Source organism: Equus caballus, unplaced genomic scaffold (assembly GCF_041296265.1).
Source record: "Equus caballus isolate H_3958 breed thoroughbred unplaced genomic scaffold, TB-T2T haplotype1-0000019, whole genome shotgun sequence".
Classification (NCBI taxonomy): Eukaryota; Metazoa; Chordata; class Mammalia; order Perissodactyla; family Equidae; genus Equus; species Equus caballus.
The window spans coordinates 1412609-1427735 of NW_027222392.1; the positions used below are offsets into that span (position 1 = coordinate 1412609).

At 52.9% G+C, this 15127-nt stretch overlaps 1 protein-coding gene across 2 annotated transcripts in view; it reads right to left on the minus strand.

Moving 5' to 3' along the window:
* The window catches only part of LOC138922942 (ral guanine nucleotide dissociation stimulator-like), a 38334-nt gene extending 30968 nt beyond the window's left edge, over positions 1–7366 (minus strand). For both annotated transcript variants that reach the window (XM_070259401.1, XM_070259400.1), the window contains exon 1: positions 7193–7366. The gene's annotated coding sequence lies outside the window, so the exon portion shown is untranslated. The remainder of the gene's footprint in view (positions 1–7192) is intronic.
* Positions 7367–15127: the final 7761 nt, after the last annotated feature.

Here is a 15127-nt window from a genome sequence, read left to right on the forward strand (position 1 = left end):
GATGAACTGGAAAAAAGCATAATTTTCTCCAAGTAAGAAATCAAGAAATGAAGTGGGCTCTAAGAAAAGAGGAACTGAGTACGTTTAGTCACAAATTAAGAAGTTAGGGCTCGAGGGCTGTCACTTGTCACATCCCGCTGACTATAAGCGAAGTGTTCGTATACTATTGTAGGTTCCTATTCTATCCTTGAAGATCTTCTGGATCACTGGCAGGAAGTACACGATGTCCTCACTGACTGGAAATGCTTCCCTCAGAATAAAACCCCGAATGCTGCAATTAGAGCCATGTGTCCCTGTCGGCTCCTCAGTGATTTGGAAGGACCCTGTTCCTCACCATTCTCTGTATAGTTCTTCACATACAAGTATCAGCACATGATGATTAAATAAAAATAAAGAAAAGCGATCTGTTAACTTTTCCTCGTTGGGCCAATTCATGAACTCTGTGTGTTCTTCTCATTTCAGTTGCTTACCTCTTAGACAGTTTAGAGAAGAAACATCATCCACATCAGCAATAAGCCAACAAAGGACTCTTCTTCTGACACGTACAACTTACTAAAAGCAGTGTTCCTAGCTTCAAAGTCCAGCGGAGTCCTCAGTGTCCATCACCAAAGTCATGACAAAGATCTGAAATCTACCATTATCCCTCTAGGAAAGCCCAGGTACTTCAGATCCTGAAGGGACACCACTCTTTTAGCTTTTGGGAAGACAGCTGTAACACAAAGCGCTAAATCAACATAAGGGTCAAGGTTATACCTTGTTCTTTCTACCAACCCATCGCTGCCATACGTGATCCTAAGACAACGTTCCTTCAAGACCATTTCTCCAATAGCTTTTTCCTGCTCAAGAACTTCCACTGAAACTCATTAGCAATTCCACAACTTAGCCAGCAGTTTTCTATCCTCATGAACCACTTATCCTTCCTTTCCTTCCCCCCTCCTCATCACACACATGACTCCCTGAAACAGCCAGTTCGGACCTATCTTCTCTACCACCTGTCTTGTCTCATGTTATTCTCTGGAACGTTTTCCCCTTCTTCTCAAATGCACACATGCTCTCTTCAAGACTCGAGCCATGTCCTACCTTCCCAAGTCTGCATTCATTTTCATACCTAAATGCTCACTCGTTTCCTCCCATCTTCATTTTGGATTGCTGTTTGCAGTGTAAGCCAACTGGTTTTGAATGAAGACAAAAAAGATGATCCAATGAATCCATTTAACATTAATTTTTGCAGAAGACATGAGGTTTACACCTTGGTTTTCTTTTTTTCTTTTCCTTTTGCCTACAGATGTCCAACTCTTCCAAAACCATGTAGAAAACAACAGTTGCACTCCTGGGCATTTACACTAAAACAATGAAAACATAGATTCACGCAAAAGCTGTACATGAGTATTCAGAGCAGCTTTATTTGTAATAGTCAAAAACTAGAAACAACCCACATGCCCTTCAATGGGTGAATGGTTCAATAAAATGTGGTAGAGCCATACAAAGGACAAGCACAACACAGTGATCTAAACCAGGAAATAGACACGGATACAGCATTAGTCATTCAACTACTTAGTAGAATTTCAGTTTGGACTGAAATTCCCTAGATGTGTGTAGAGTTCTATGATGTTTTCTCATGCATAAAAATCCTTGTAACCATGAGAACAATCAGGACACAGAACTGTTATATTACCCCAGAGAAATTCCCTCAGGCAACCCCTTTAGAGCCACACCCCCTCCACCCCCAGTTGTGACCGTGGAAAAATGGATCTCTTCTCAATTTCTATAATGTTGCCATTTTGAGAATGCTGTGTACATCGAATCAATCACACAGCCTTTGCAGATTGGCTTTTTTCACTCAGTACAATGCCTTAAGCTCCATCCAAATCATTGCCTATGTCAACAGTTTGTTCCTTTTTCTTATGACATTTTATAACTAGATATAATCTGTACGTTGATAGCTCTGTGGCCACATTACATAGTACACTGCCAGGAGAAGTCAAAAACAGCGACACTGCCTGTTGAAACCATAAAAGTTTCTGTTTCTGGGTCTCCCAGACGTAGCCTATGAATACTAAAGGTTTAAGGGCACTTTCTAACACTTGGTATTGTGAAATGTGTTCACAACACATTCATATACAGAATCACCCAACGGTGGCAATTGTTCAGCTGTTCCTTGAGAAACAGCAATTAACCAGAAACAAAGCTGTAGTGACCTTAGCTACAAGACTTCTAACTTTATGACTTCGTGGAAAATTTCAGCTACAGTTCACAGTTAGATAGAGAATGGAGTCTCTTTTGGTTCTGAAACAAGGAGCTAGGTCCGGAGCAGAATATCCGCCCTACAAGCCAATGGCAGCTAGACAGACAGTTTGCAAAGAGACAATGACATAAATGCATAGGAAAGTATGAGAAAGCCCCCAAAAGTGTGGGATGGTGCTGCCCTGGATCCTAATGACTTTCCAGTTGTCATTTAACTCCTTGCAGGACCAACTATCTTGCTCCAGATACTGAGCTCCATAAGACAAATGTGTCTTTCCAACAAAGTCTACTATTTGCTTAAAAAGTATACAACAGAACATTCTGAAGTCTCAAACTAAGAACCTTGTCATTTAATTATATGATTCCACCTAGTACATCCTCCCACTTTATGTATATGGCTTTTTTGATAAACATTTTCCTGTGTGTACATGTTTAATATTCACCCTAAATATCTACCAGCACGAACGATGTCTAACTTAATTTTCAGACCCTGCCGTACTCATTCCCATGCTATGGGCCAGGGAGCCAGGGAAGGACAGGAGTTCTGGCAAAGAATCATCAAAGCCCACGTACCTACATGAAGACGAAATCAAGAATATGATTCACAATAGATGTTTCCAAGATGACAAAGATGCTGTGGCTAAGAATATTCTTAACAAATTTACTGAAGAAGATTAATGTAAAGTAGAATAGTTTCCTGTCGTTAGTATTTATTGAATATTAAACATCTAATTCCTATTGGGGGAAAGCACACACCTCCTACCTCTCTAGGCTCTCTAGAGAGCTTTTCTTTTTCAAAGGGCTGTCCTTATGTCATCCAGAACAACAACAGTAAGGAGAACGTGCTTGAGTTGGAGTGCAAAGATTTAACTCAACGTTGGGAGAGATGGAGCAGGAATCACTGGAAAAGTGCCTAAAATGAGGGCAAAACAGCAACCTTCAAATGTCAGGTCCTTAACTATCATTCAGGAGCCAAGGGGAACAATCCAAGGACATGGCCCTTTTTGCATCTTTATAATGGCAAGTGGGAACATCCTGCCAGGAACTGTGGTCAAAAGGGCCAGAGACACCCTAGGGCACAAACACATCATGTTACACCACCTAGCCACATGCTTTGCCAGGATTCTATCAGCTTTCTAATTAATCTTGCATCCTTACCAAAAATTCCATATTGTCTTCAAACATGCCCTACACATTTATTGACCTCTTGTGTGCTGGATGCTAGATAACTGCAGTCAAAAAGAATGATGTCTATTAGTTTAAAACCATGACAACTTGCTTCCAAAAAACACTACAGTAGCAAGAACAGACTCTGCTCCCAGCACAGTCCCCGACATTGAGCAGGCCCCCGACATCTGGGGCACAAATCAGACCACTTCTGCTCACGCGGAATAATAACCTCACCCGGCATGTCTGAAACCTACTCTCCAGACCTATACAGGTACCAACCCATTCTCAAAACCCATCAACACCAATGTCATGAGAGCCTCCTCCACACACACAGAGGCAGCATTTATTCTTGTTAGGTTTGCTGCCTCAGGTATCGAGACAGAAGCGCCGGCACTTTGGCAGGAATCCAGGACTCATTCTTCATTGTACAGAAGGTCCACTTAAAAGCTTTGTTTCATTTCCAGGAAGCTTTATTTTTCAAGTCAAAATTCTATTCAAAGTACATTATACTTTATTAAAGACGACTTTAAGGAAAAATATATAGTTGTCAACATAAAAATCTTATTTTTTCTTTTTCAGATATCGGGGACATTCATATAATAATAATAATTGTAATTATTTCACAGTAGTTCTCAAACACAAAAACAGCTGCCCTATTTAAGAATTTAATTTTAGGGACTCCCAACATTTTGAAAGCATTACTGCGACTTTTAAAATACACACTGCATCTTGCTAGACAACTTAGCACAAGCTTTCTGTATGATCATCTCCTGGGCACTTTCTCACTTGCTATCTGCTAGGTTCTACGCTTGACACATCCCTGCATCATCTCATTGGTTTAACAACTTTTGCAGCACTGAACACAACAGGAGGTCGTTACACTATAAAAATTCGTGTAGATTATTAATATAGATATTAGCGCTAAAATGACAGCAACGCTTAACACAGTTTACTGTTATTGAGGTTGTGTTGCTGTGTTAACTCAGAATCTGAGCAGCACTGTCCCAAGGCACAGAGAACACCATCTGTGGCCCGTTCAGCAGAGAAAGCCATTAAGCGACCTTCCCTTCTACAGGGAGCAAATGAACATCACCTTATCTACTCAGAAGTTTAATGCCAATCACTACACGCCAGTTGGGACAGCATAAACAGGCGCAGAACAAAATGATTCTATGAAACACTCTTGCTTCCCTCTGAAATTGCTTTACGATTGTAGATCAAATTCTTTCCCAAAGAATCCTGCTCTGCATGTCATAAAAAGTAAGGTGTCTATGTCCTGCTTTGAACTCTTAAAAATACATACTGTCCTGCATTTTCTTTGATGCTTGCAAATTTCAGACTCAACAGACAGGCAATCCCAGTAAGAAAGGGAAGAAGAACAAGAACTCAGGAGGCTTTTCCACAGTCCCCAAACCCAGTGCACTCCCACAGCAAACCGGTAGGTCCATGTTGTTCCAGGAAAGGGAGATGGGGAAAGACAGGAGGTGTCCACACCAGGCGAGACAAAACCAGATGAGTCCAGAGGAGGCAGGTGGAGAACCAGGCGGACTCCCAGGAGCCAAGGGTGGCCTCCCCCCTCCCTCCGGACGAGGACGAGGCCTGCTGTTCCTCCCCCTCCCTCCGGTTGTCCCTCTCCCGCATCCCTGAGAGCGGGGAGTGGAGACACACGCGGTGTGCACAGCAGGCAGCCTCTCTGAGCCTGAGACAGCTGCCTGGACTGTCTTCCATCGCTGGGGAATGGGGACGGAGGGGACGGAGGGACCGAGGAGCCCTGTGCAGCCCGCGAGCCCCGCGCCCGGGCCCTCGAGGACAGAGCCCCGCAGGCCTCAGCAGACACGGCGGGCCAGGGCCGCACCGCCGCCCGGAAGGCTGTCCGGGTCCCGTGCCACGTGCCCGGGCTCAGGGCGCGTCTCCCCTCGGAGCGGCCCTCCCGCCCCGCTGCGGCCCTGCCCGCCGTCCTCCGAGGGCCTCCTCGTCTCCGCGGAGCCCCGTCAAAGCGCTCCCGCCCGGGCTCCCTGCGGAAGCGACGCCCGGAGGCCGGGGCCTCGCGGGCCGGGGCGGCACAAACCGTCCTCCGCCGGCCGAGCGCCCGACGCGGAGCGCGTTGGACCGGCCGCCCCCACCCAGGAGGGACGAGGCCTGGCCGGGACAGCCCCGCGGGACACTGGGCTCAGGGGGACCGCTTTGGAGGGGATGGCCGCGCCCTCTCTACCGCTGGCCTCAGGCGCATCGCTGTGCAACAAGCAGGAACTTCCCGCCACATTCGCCTACTCCACGCTGAGGCGGCATTGCCCCGCCTGACCCGGAAGTCTGCGGCCTCCCCATTGGCTCAGGAAGAGCAGGAGTTGGGGGGCAAGCGGGTGGGCGAGTGAGTGAGGAGGCGGAGCCAGGGGAGGGGGGGCGAGCTGGAGGGGAGGGGCGAGTGGAAGGGCGGGGCGAGCGGGGGGTGGGGCGAGCTGGAGGGGAGGGGCGAGTGGAAGGGCGGGGCGAGTGGGGAGGCTGGCGAGAGTGGAGGCGTTGGCAGCAGGGAGTTGGGGCGCCAGAGGACCTGGGGCAGCCACGTGCCACTGCACTGCACGTGGGCAGGCAGGGCGAGCTGGGAGGCGTGGCAAACGGGATCAACCAGCAGGAGGTGGAGACTGTACTGGTCAACTGCCAGCCAAGGAAAATCAGGAGACATGCTCCTCCCACCCGCTGCCTGATGGGAAATGGAGTCTCTTTACATGAAAAGTAAGAGGCCAGTCTCCCTGCCTCCTGCCCTTTGGGAAACGTAGTCCACAGCCTCTAAGTCCTACCTTCTGATCTGATGCTTCAGCTCTCAGTGCCATAAAAGCCAAAAAAACATGGCGAAATTCACATTGAGGTTGAATGTTACTCCACAAAATTGAGTTTCAGCACCAAAGGTAACATTAATATTTTCTTCTTCATATTTTTTTTGAGGAAGATTAGCCCTGAGCTAACCTCTGCCACCAAACTTCCTCTTTTTGCTGAGGAAGAGTGGCCCTGAGCTAACATCTGTGCCCAGCTTCCTCTACTTTATGTGTGGGACGCCTGCCACAGAATGGCTTGACAAGCAGTGCGTAGGTCTGCACCCGGGATTGAAACTGGCAAACCCTGGACAGCAGAAGCAGAACATGTGAGCTTCACTGCCAGCCCCACTGGGCTGGCCCCAATATTTTCTGTACTATTCCTACAGAAACCAAAAAACACTTGTTTGGGGAGGTTTTCCAGGTTTTGCTTGTAAATCAAGATGAGGCAGTAGGGATCTCATCAAGATGGCAGCATAGGCAGACTCTGAACTCACCTCCTCCCACAAACAGAATTAGGTTACAACTGTTCTTGGAAAAATTACCCTGGAGAGAAAACTGGAAACTGGATGAAAAGAACCCCCACAATAAGGGACAGTCCTGACTGAGGTGGAAGAGGCAGAAATTCCTTCTGGAGAGAAAAAGCCACCTTCACAAACCACAGACCTTCACAACCAGTAGGGCAGGAGCCACCCTAAGGTACACAGCCCTCCCTGGAGAAGTGGGGACCTGAGCAGGGGCCTGTTACTGCCATAAGCATGCTTCAGACTCAGCACAACTGAGATGAGTGCCCTACTATTTGGCTCGGCTGCCTATTAACTGCAATGGGGCAATACCCCCAGAAAAGCTATCAGATGAAAGCAGGAAAACACCGGGTCTTAAAGGGCCCGGCACAAATTCAGCCATATCAGAGAGAAACCTAAAGTCACCAAAAAGAAAGCTGCACAGTCCTTTGGTGAAAAGAGACTCACCTGGTAGGCTCTGGGTGTGTCTCTGTGAGAGGTGAGACGTCTCCAGAGACAGACATTGGTGGTGGCCATTCTTGTGACCTAGTACAGGCATGCTGACAGGTGCTGGCAGACAGCATTGAAGTTCTTCCTCTGCCCGACAGCCCAGGGGGTCGGCCAAACCAACTAGAGCACAGAAATAATCCAGATCAGCCAGGGCGGGCAGCCTGCCCTAGGGAACTGCCCTACACAAGAGCAAGCCCTCAGGCTACTTGTCAGCCTGCATAGACTGGGTGCTTTGATCCTCTGCAGGTAGGAGAGTGTGTCCACCTCTATGGGGCAGGGACTGTGTGAGGAACAGGTGAACTGTGGGGGGTACTGTTGGAGAGGTGGGGACCTCTGCAGTGGGGTGACAGGTACATCCCAGGGAGTCAGGAAGTGTGCACGAAACAGGGCTTTGTGATGGGGGGCACAGAGGAGCTAACGCCAGCGACCTCGTGACCCAACCCTCTCTGATGACAGACAGGGAGATGGAGACCTCAGGCAGGAAGGGAAAGCTCAGAAATTGATGTGCTTCCTGACTCAGAGGGGCCCAACTTCTCTCTCCACATCAGCAGGGCTAGAGGGGGGACTGAGTCCAGCTCAGACACAACCTCCTGCAGCTCAGGGCCTCAACAGCCCAGGGAACATGGACGGTGACTTACACGGAGCCTGCATCACTCATCACTGTGTTGGGCCTGATGCCTCGCCTGCCACATGATGCTGGAGGCACTGCTGAGAGGACCTTTGCCAAATGCAGACAGCTCAGGGCTCAGGGCAGGACTCTCTCCTCCCCACCCTCAGGAGCCTGAGCCCCTAGACCCACCTCCGGGCTCACTCACCGCCACATAATCCTCCATCGTAGCATCCAGCAGCTCAAGGGAACTGAAGAATGTCACCAGGGAGGGGACGACACCCTGTGCCGCCATTGGGATGGGCATGGTGATGAGCTTCCAATCTCAGGTACCCCCATGAACCCTCCTCTGAAACCCCTCACCTGAGCCACCTGCCCACCCCACACTCCCATACACAGCAGCCTAGGATCCTCGGGACACCCCAACATCCACAATCCCCTCCTGCCCTCCCCTCCAGGAGCACCAAACCCCACCAGTCATGTCCCAGGGCTGGCTGTTGGTCAACGCCAGGGGGTGTGGCCCCTGCCCCTCCCCACCCCAAATCTGTCCTGCTGCCAGCCCTTCCAGGACTCCCCCTGCTCACTGTCAATGCAGGCACTACAGGATCTGTGGCTATAGGAGATGCCCTGGAGGAGGAAGGCCCCTCTCCTGAGGGAGGCCTCCAGCTGGGAGGGGGAGCCACCTCTCCTCTGACTCCTGGGCACCTCCACCACAGGCACCCTCACCTGCTGCCGCCGCCTCTCCTGGGCTCCATGGCGGGCCCTCTGTGCAGTGGCCAACACGGAGGTCGCCTCCTGTCAGTGCTGAGGACAGGGTCAGAGAGGTCCTTCTCCCTTCCACATGTCCCCCAAGGCCCCTGACCTCAGACCCTGGCCATTAGGTTCCAGTCCCCTGCTTCCTATGCTGTTTCCACCTCCAGAGTGCTCTGATTCTAGACCAGTCCTGGCTCCAGGACTCACTCTTGTGTGACCTTGGGCCTGCCCAGGCCTCCCTGAGCCTCTTTCCTCATCAGGAAAGAGTGAGAACTCCACCTGCCTCCAGCGCTCTCCTAGGACTTCCTGTCATCTGACTGTCATCACTGCTCTCCCCTCAGCTCTCGAGGAGGAGCCAGCACAAATCTCCTCCCATTCCTGTCATCCCTTGGACGGTATCACCCCAACGTGAGGCCTGCACCACGTCATCTCCCTCCATTTCCCAGAGGAGGAGACCGAGGCCCACAGAGGGGCAGAGACTTGCTCAAGGACCCACTGAGGAGAGGCCACTCTCCGCCCCAGCCAGAGTCCCTGTCCCCGCTGCCTTCACCCCTCGCCCTGCCCCACTACTGACCACGGTCCTGACCTCTGCACTCCCAGAGTGTGTCCCAACAATAGCCAAACTGAGACATGGAGGGAGAGGGCAGAGGGTGTTGGTGGTGGCCGTGCGGCATCTCCTTCCTGCCCCACCGACAGAGGTCTCTGAACCCCAGGATGGCCTTACCATAGCCTCACTTCCTAGGATGCCCTCAGGATGTTCCTGGGCCCTCGCGCACCCCTCCTCCCAGATCTCCAGCCCCAGGTTACCTTCAGGAACAGTCTCTTGCTCACATGCTGCTGTCCCCTGCACCACTTCTTAAAGGTGTAGGATCTCTCCCTGGGGGAGTGGGGAAAGAAAGAAAGAAAGACTATGGGATGGTTGAAGGGCAAATCCCATTTGTTTTAGATCCCAGAAGACCCAAACAGCCTGGGGCCTGGATGAGGGATTTCACTGGGTTGCTCTGAGCCCAGAGGTCTCCATGGGACTGGGGAGGGGCCTCTCCTGTTGTCACCTGGGGCCTCCATTCCCATATCTACCACACAGATCTGTTTTGAACACTCTTGGTTTCAGTTGGATGGAGATTTCTGTTGCTGCAAAGGAAACACTTGAGAATCTCCACTGGGCTCAAGTCAGGATCTGATATTGAAGGAAATGAGTTCCTGGGCAGAACCGCTGGCCTAAGGGCCCTGAGAGGCTCAGAGACCCAGGAACTGGATCAGTCGGTGTCCCAGGCATTCACTGTCTCCCAGGTGATCTCAGCTGACTGCGGGGGCCATGGCGACCCAATGCCGGCTGCCAGGTCCACCTCCCCCTCGTGGTGCTTGGATGGAGAGCAGCCTACCCATCTGGATACTTGTCCCCAGGTGTCTTTGAGACGCTTAATTGCAGGGCTCTGCAGAGCAGAAAGGATCATGTGGAACGATGAGAAATTTTTGAGGCCTAGGCACCCCTTGGGAAGGGAAGAGATTGAGCTGTGAGTGGGGGCTGGAGCTCTCCAGCTCTGGATTCTGTCCCCTCATGGACTTCTCCTCTCCTGGAGACAGATGCCCAGGAAACCCAGGGAGGGCACACCTGGGACCTGAGGAGTAACACTGCCTGGCACAAGGATTTTTAGCTGAACACAAGGAAGGAGCACAGGAAGGAAGTGAGCTTGCCACCACCAGGACCTCAAGTCAAGGTCAGTGTGGCCCTGGCAGGAGTGTCTAGGACCAGTGCAGGGATTCAGACCACAGACTTCAATATCGACAGCTGAGAAACAAGAGGCAATTCCCATGATTCCAGACAGGGCCTCCATGGGCCTCCCATGACTTACCTCGGCCACATGAATCCACAGCTCCACCACCCTGGCCCTGTCCTGCGCTGTCATGCCCAGGGCCCCGAGGCACGTAGCGATGACACTGTTGGCCAAGGTGTTCGTGTGTGCCACAGTGTCACGGATGGTGGGTGCCAGGTACTTGTGGTCCCTGCTGTCTCACTGGGACCAGATGGAGCCCAGGCAGTGGGCAGGCACCAAATTCTTGAAGAGCTCCTGAGGAAGATTCAGAGTGTTGCCAGCACTGCCTCACCCCAGCTTGGCATCCATGGTCCCCCACAGTCCCAGGCGGGTTGAGGACAGAGCGGGAGCTCAGGAAGCAGAGGATGTGATCTCTGAGGTGTGTGGGATTCCCTGGGTTTTGTCCATGTCCACTGAAGGTGTCAGCACACGATGACCTGGGACACAGTGCTGTGCAGAAGGGAGGGCATTTTCTCCCAGCCCCATCTCACTTCCTCCAAGCTCCGGAACACAGCCCTCACCGGCCCACCCCAAGGGACATCTTCCACCCATCGCAGTCCCCCTCGGGTCCCACTCCCCATTCCCATGCACATTCCCCCGAGGCAGGGAGAAGCATTGGCTTTATGTGATTGTCTCCGCTGGAGTCAGTACACATCACATGCCTGATGTGTGCTGAGGATTTGAAGGCCCCCTGGGCACACGCGTGATCGGCCCAAGGACCTGGCAGCACTTCAGTGAGCTCCCTCCTGCACCAAAGGGCCAGACCCATCCCAACTTCCTCTCTGTTCCACCTCGTTCATCGGCACAGCCACCCCGTGCAGCAGGTACCCTTAGTGTCCAGCTCTGCTGTGCACGTGGGGACAGCGAACGCTTGGGGTTAAGAAAGTGCCCAAGTCGCAGTGTTGGTAAGGGGCAGGGGCAAGAATGTGGACCCAGATCATCATATTTTGGATCAGGGAATGGCAGGTGTGGGGCAGCTCATGGCACAGAAAGGCAGGGCCCCCCTTCCCTGCAAGCCCCACTGCTCACGGCCTCCATGCTTGTCAGCTGCTCTGCCACCAGCTGGGGAGGGAAGTCCAAGATGTTTGACTTCTCCTCCCTCAGCTGGTTTTCGGTGGTTACAGCCCAGGGTCCAGTGGACTCTAGTTCAGGAGCTGGCACTGAGGCTGAAGTTAATGGTGCCCCTTCCTCCAGCCCTGTAGGGTCCGATGCAGGTGATGCTGGCTCCAGCTCTGCCACGGGTGGTGGGGCTGGAGCTGGAGATGGCTCTAGCCCAGGGGCTGGTTCTGGCTCTGGCTCTGGCTCTGGATGTGGCAGGAGCTTTGGAGCTGGCTCTGCAGCAGGATAAGGAGAAAGTTTCACCCACACACCTGACAGTTTCTGTGCCTTTCCAAAGACAGGAAGGACTCCACTGCCTTTAAGGGAACTCTAGCCCATGAACCTCAACACAGACAGTCTTCCCAGACTCCAGTCCCCTCACCTTTCTGTTTAGCCTCAATGGCCTTGAGGTGCTCCAGGTGGCCTGGCACAAGGTAGGCATGGCCCTCCACATGTGAGCCATCAAAGCTGACGTGCAGAGTGGCCAGCTGCAGGGTCCAGCATGGAAACCGCAGGGGCTCCCTGCAATCCTGCCCTTGGCCCAGCCAGGTTCCCAGCAGGAAATAGCACTGCGGGGAGGCAGATGGGCCAGAGAGTCAGTGGTCCGGCCTTTCCTTAAACACTGCCCACCCAAGGCACTCTTGTTAGCATCTCCGCCCCTGTGCCAGACCCTCCCCCTCCAGAGGAGGGGCCCATCCCAGCCCTGAGCCCTGGCTGGCTGTCCTGGCAGTGGCAGGCCTGCTCACCCAGCAGGCTGAACACAGAGTCTGTGAGAGTCTCTTGTTCCCACCGACACTCTCCTCCCCAAGGGTCTGGACACAGCCCACCCAAGCCCTCTATGTATGTGGGCCACTGGAATGAAGACTCCAGCAGATCTGTGAGCAGCTTGCTCACGCACCTCCTACTATGGACCTGCTGGTGGCGCTCACAAGGGGTGGATGTGGAGAAAGGGAGACACAAGGAGCTGGGACTCTGCTGGGATTGGGTCTCTAGGAGGCAACTCAGCCCAGCCTCCCCACCGGTTCTCAGGGGGCCTGGGACACATAGATAGCTGTCTTTGAGTCCAGTCCTGCTGGAGTGGAAGCCACCAGAACTCAGCCTTCCCATGGGAATCACAAGATGGGTGAGATGCAGAGTTCTCCCAGGCCTGTGCCAGCCACAGCCTCCATCCTCTCCTCACCCTGTTTGCTAGAGACAGGAGGCCCTCCGTCTGCACTCAAAGACCGCTCACTTTGGGAGGTGGTGCTGTCCTCCAGCATCCCGCACACAATGGGCCAAGCTGCCTCCACGTGTCCCAAAGGAGATGAGGGCGTCGCCCAGGATGGAGGGTAGATGGGACCTAGAAATGATGTCAAGTGTGACTGACTCAGATTAGAGGGGAGGCCCAGGGAGGCTGTCTGCTTCATTTATTGAGTGACACTTAGTGTATCCAGATGCCCTGCACACAGTATGTCCTTCATAGACATTGTTAAATGAACTCCAACCAGATCCACCCCAGGTGTCTGAGTAGGCCTGGGGCCCCTCTGGGGCCCCAGAGATCCCTAAATGGCTACACCAAGGACAAGCACCAGGACCAGCTGGATGGCATCTCAAACTCCTTAACAGGGTGCTCTCCAGGTGTTTTTCCAAACTCAAAAAGCCACAAGCCAGTGAAGGGAGAGGAAGACTACTTTTCATAGGGAGCAGAGAAATAATCAACACCAGCAACCACAGCATGACCCAGGGCCCTTTCTGCAGAGCCGGGCACCAGGGCAGCACCTGGATGGCTGAGCCCATTCGTCCCTGGGAGAAGCCTAGCAAGTTCATCCTCTCCCACCCCACGTTTCAGAGGAGCCAACTCAGGCTCAGAGAGATGCGGTGACATTCCCAAGGCAAGACACACAGCTGGCAGTGGGCAGAGTCACCACTGTGCTGAGGAGGAGGTGGACAGTCACCTGGGAAACAGCTGGTCCAGCACCTGGTGGGCTGTGCTGGAGCCTGAGTAGCTGCAGAGGGAGGTGATGACACTGCAGAGGACTCTGCTGGGGAAGGCTGGCAGCACAGACTCTGAGAGCCTCTGCATCATGCCTGCCTGGAGGGCACGCATCCTGCAGGCCTCAGTTACAGACAGAGTGGACTCATCTTCACTCTGGGTGGGATGAGGAGGACAGAGGGTCAGGGCCACCACTGCAAACCACCAGGATTATCAAGGTCTGCAGCTGACCCAGGAACTCCTTGTCCCTCCCAGACGTGTGCGACAGGAGAGACAGGGGCTCCCACACTCAGCAAGGTTCTGGGCTTTCAAAGTACAATCGGACTTTGGGCGGGTGAAGGATTCCACATTGAGCTCCCTCAAGGCCATTTGCTCACTGAGGGACAACAGACCTCCTTCTGTGAAGAGCGCCAGCCCAGTGAATCCTCAACAGACATGCCCTCTCTAGAGAGGAGAACAGAGGCTTAGGCATGCCAAGTGGCTTCTCTAGTTCCTGTGGGTCAGAACTGAGAACCGCCCAAACTGGGGGCTGAGGGACATCCCCTCTAACTGCCTGAGGCTTCATCGGACCCTGACCCGGAGGGAAATGTTAGGTGGCCACCTCACCCATCCCAGGTCTGGAAACAGTGTACAGGGCAGTGACAAGTTCTGAGAATCCCTTTGACTTCCAAAACACGCTGATGGTTATCTCTCTTACATTAAAGGAAGTTTGGAGACCTTCATTATCGAGGTTCCATTTTCCAAAAGAGGCAAAATTCAAAGATACTCAGGGCCTATTGGGAAGCGACAATGACATCAACGTTTTCTCTAATCTTCCTAGGAAAATGCAAAGAGTGCCTTCCTATCCTCCTATGCAGCTGGTAGGGATAAGCGGAAGTCCAGATTCCTTTGGGAATGGGACTGTGGGACACTCATGGGGAACAGCCCTGTTAGGGTCCCAGGAGAACGGCAGTTTGAGGTTGGATTCTGGGCCTGCCCTGGTCATCTTAGGGGCCTGGATGGGAAGACCCCTCCGTGCCCACTCTCACCTCGGAGCAGCCCTGGTTATTGATGATGGTGCGGTGCAGCTGGTCCCTGTCCAGGGAAATGGAGTACCCGAACCCATCTGCCAGCTCTTCGACCACCTCCTGCGTGCAGCTCTGCAAATACAGTGCCCAAGAGGCGGGCCGGCAGGTCTCAGGGGCCTGCCTCGACTTGGCCACAGGAGTAAACCCCAGCACAGATCAGGTACCGAGCAGCATTTGCATAGACCTCCAGCCAGGGAGGGAATGAGATGACACCCAGATGGCTCGGGACTAACCTATGGGTAGAGGAGCTTGGTTCCCAGCACCCACTCTCCCATCCTACTAGCCACCACCTAGGCTGGGAACATGACACACTGCCAGGCTTCCAACACCGAGCAAACAGCTCCTACCCAGGGTGCTCCCCACTCAGCCCCGCCGTCCCTCACTCACTCCCCTCCAACACACAAGTAGGCTCAAAGGGGTGTGGGGGTGGCATCCAGTTTTGACCTAACCCCGATGGCCGGCCCTGTGTTACCTGAAAGCTCATCCTGACAAATGACCAGACGCGGTGCAGGTGAGGGCAAGCCAGCATCTATAGTGACTGAAAGGGCTCTTTGTCTTGGCTTTCCTGAAGCCAGAGCCTCC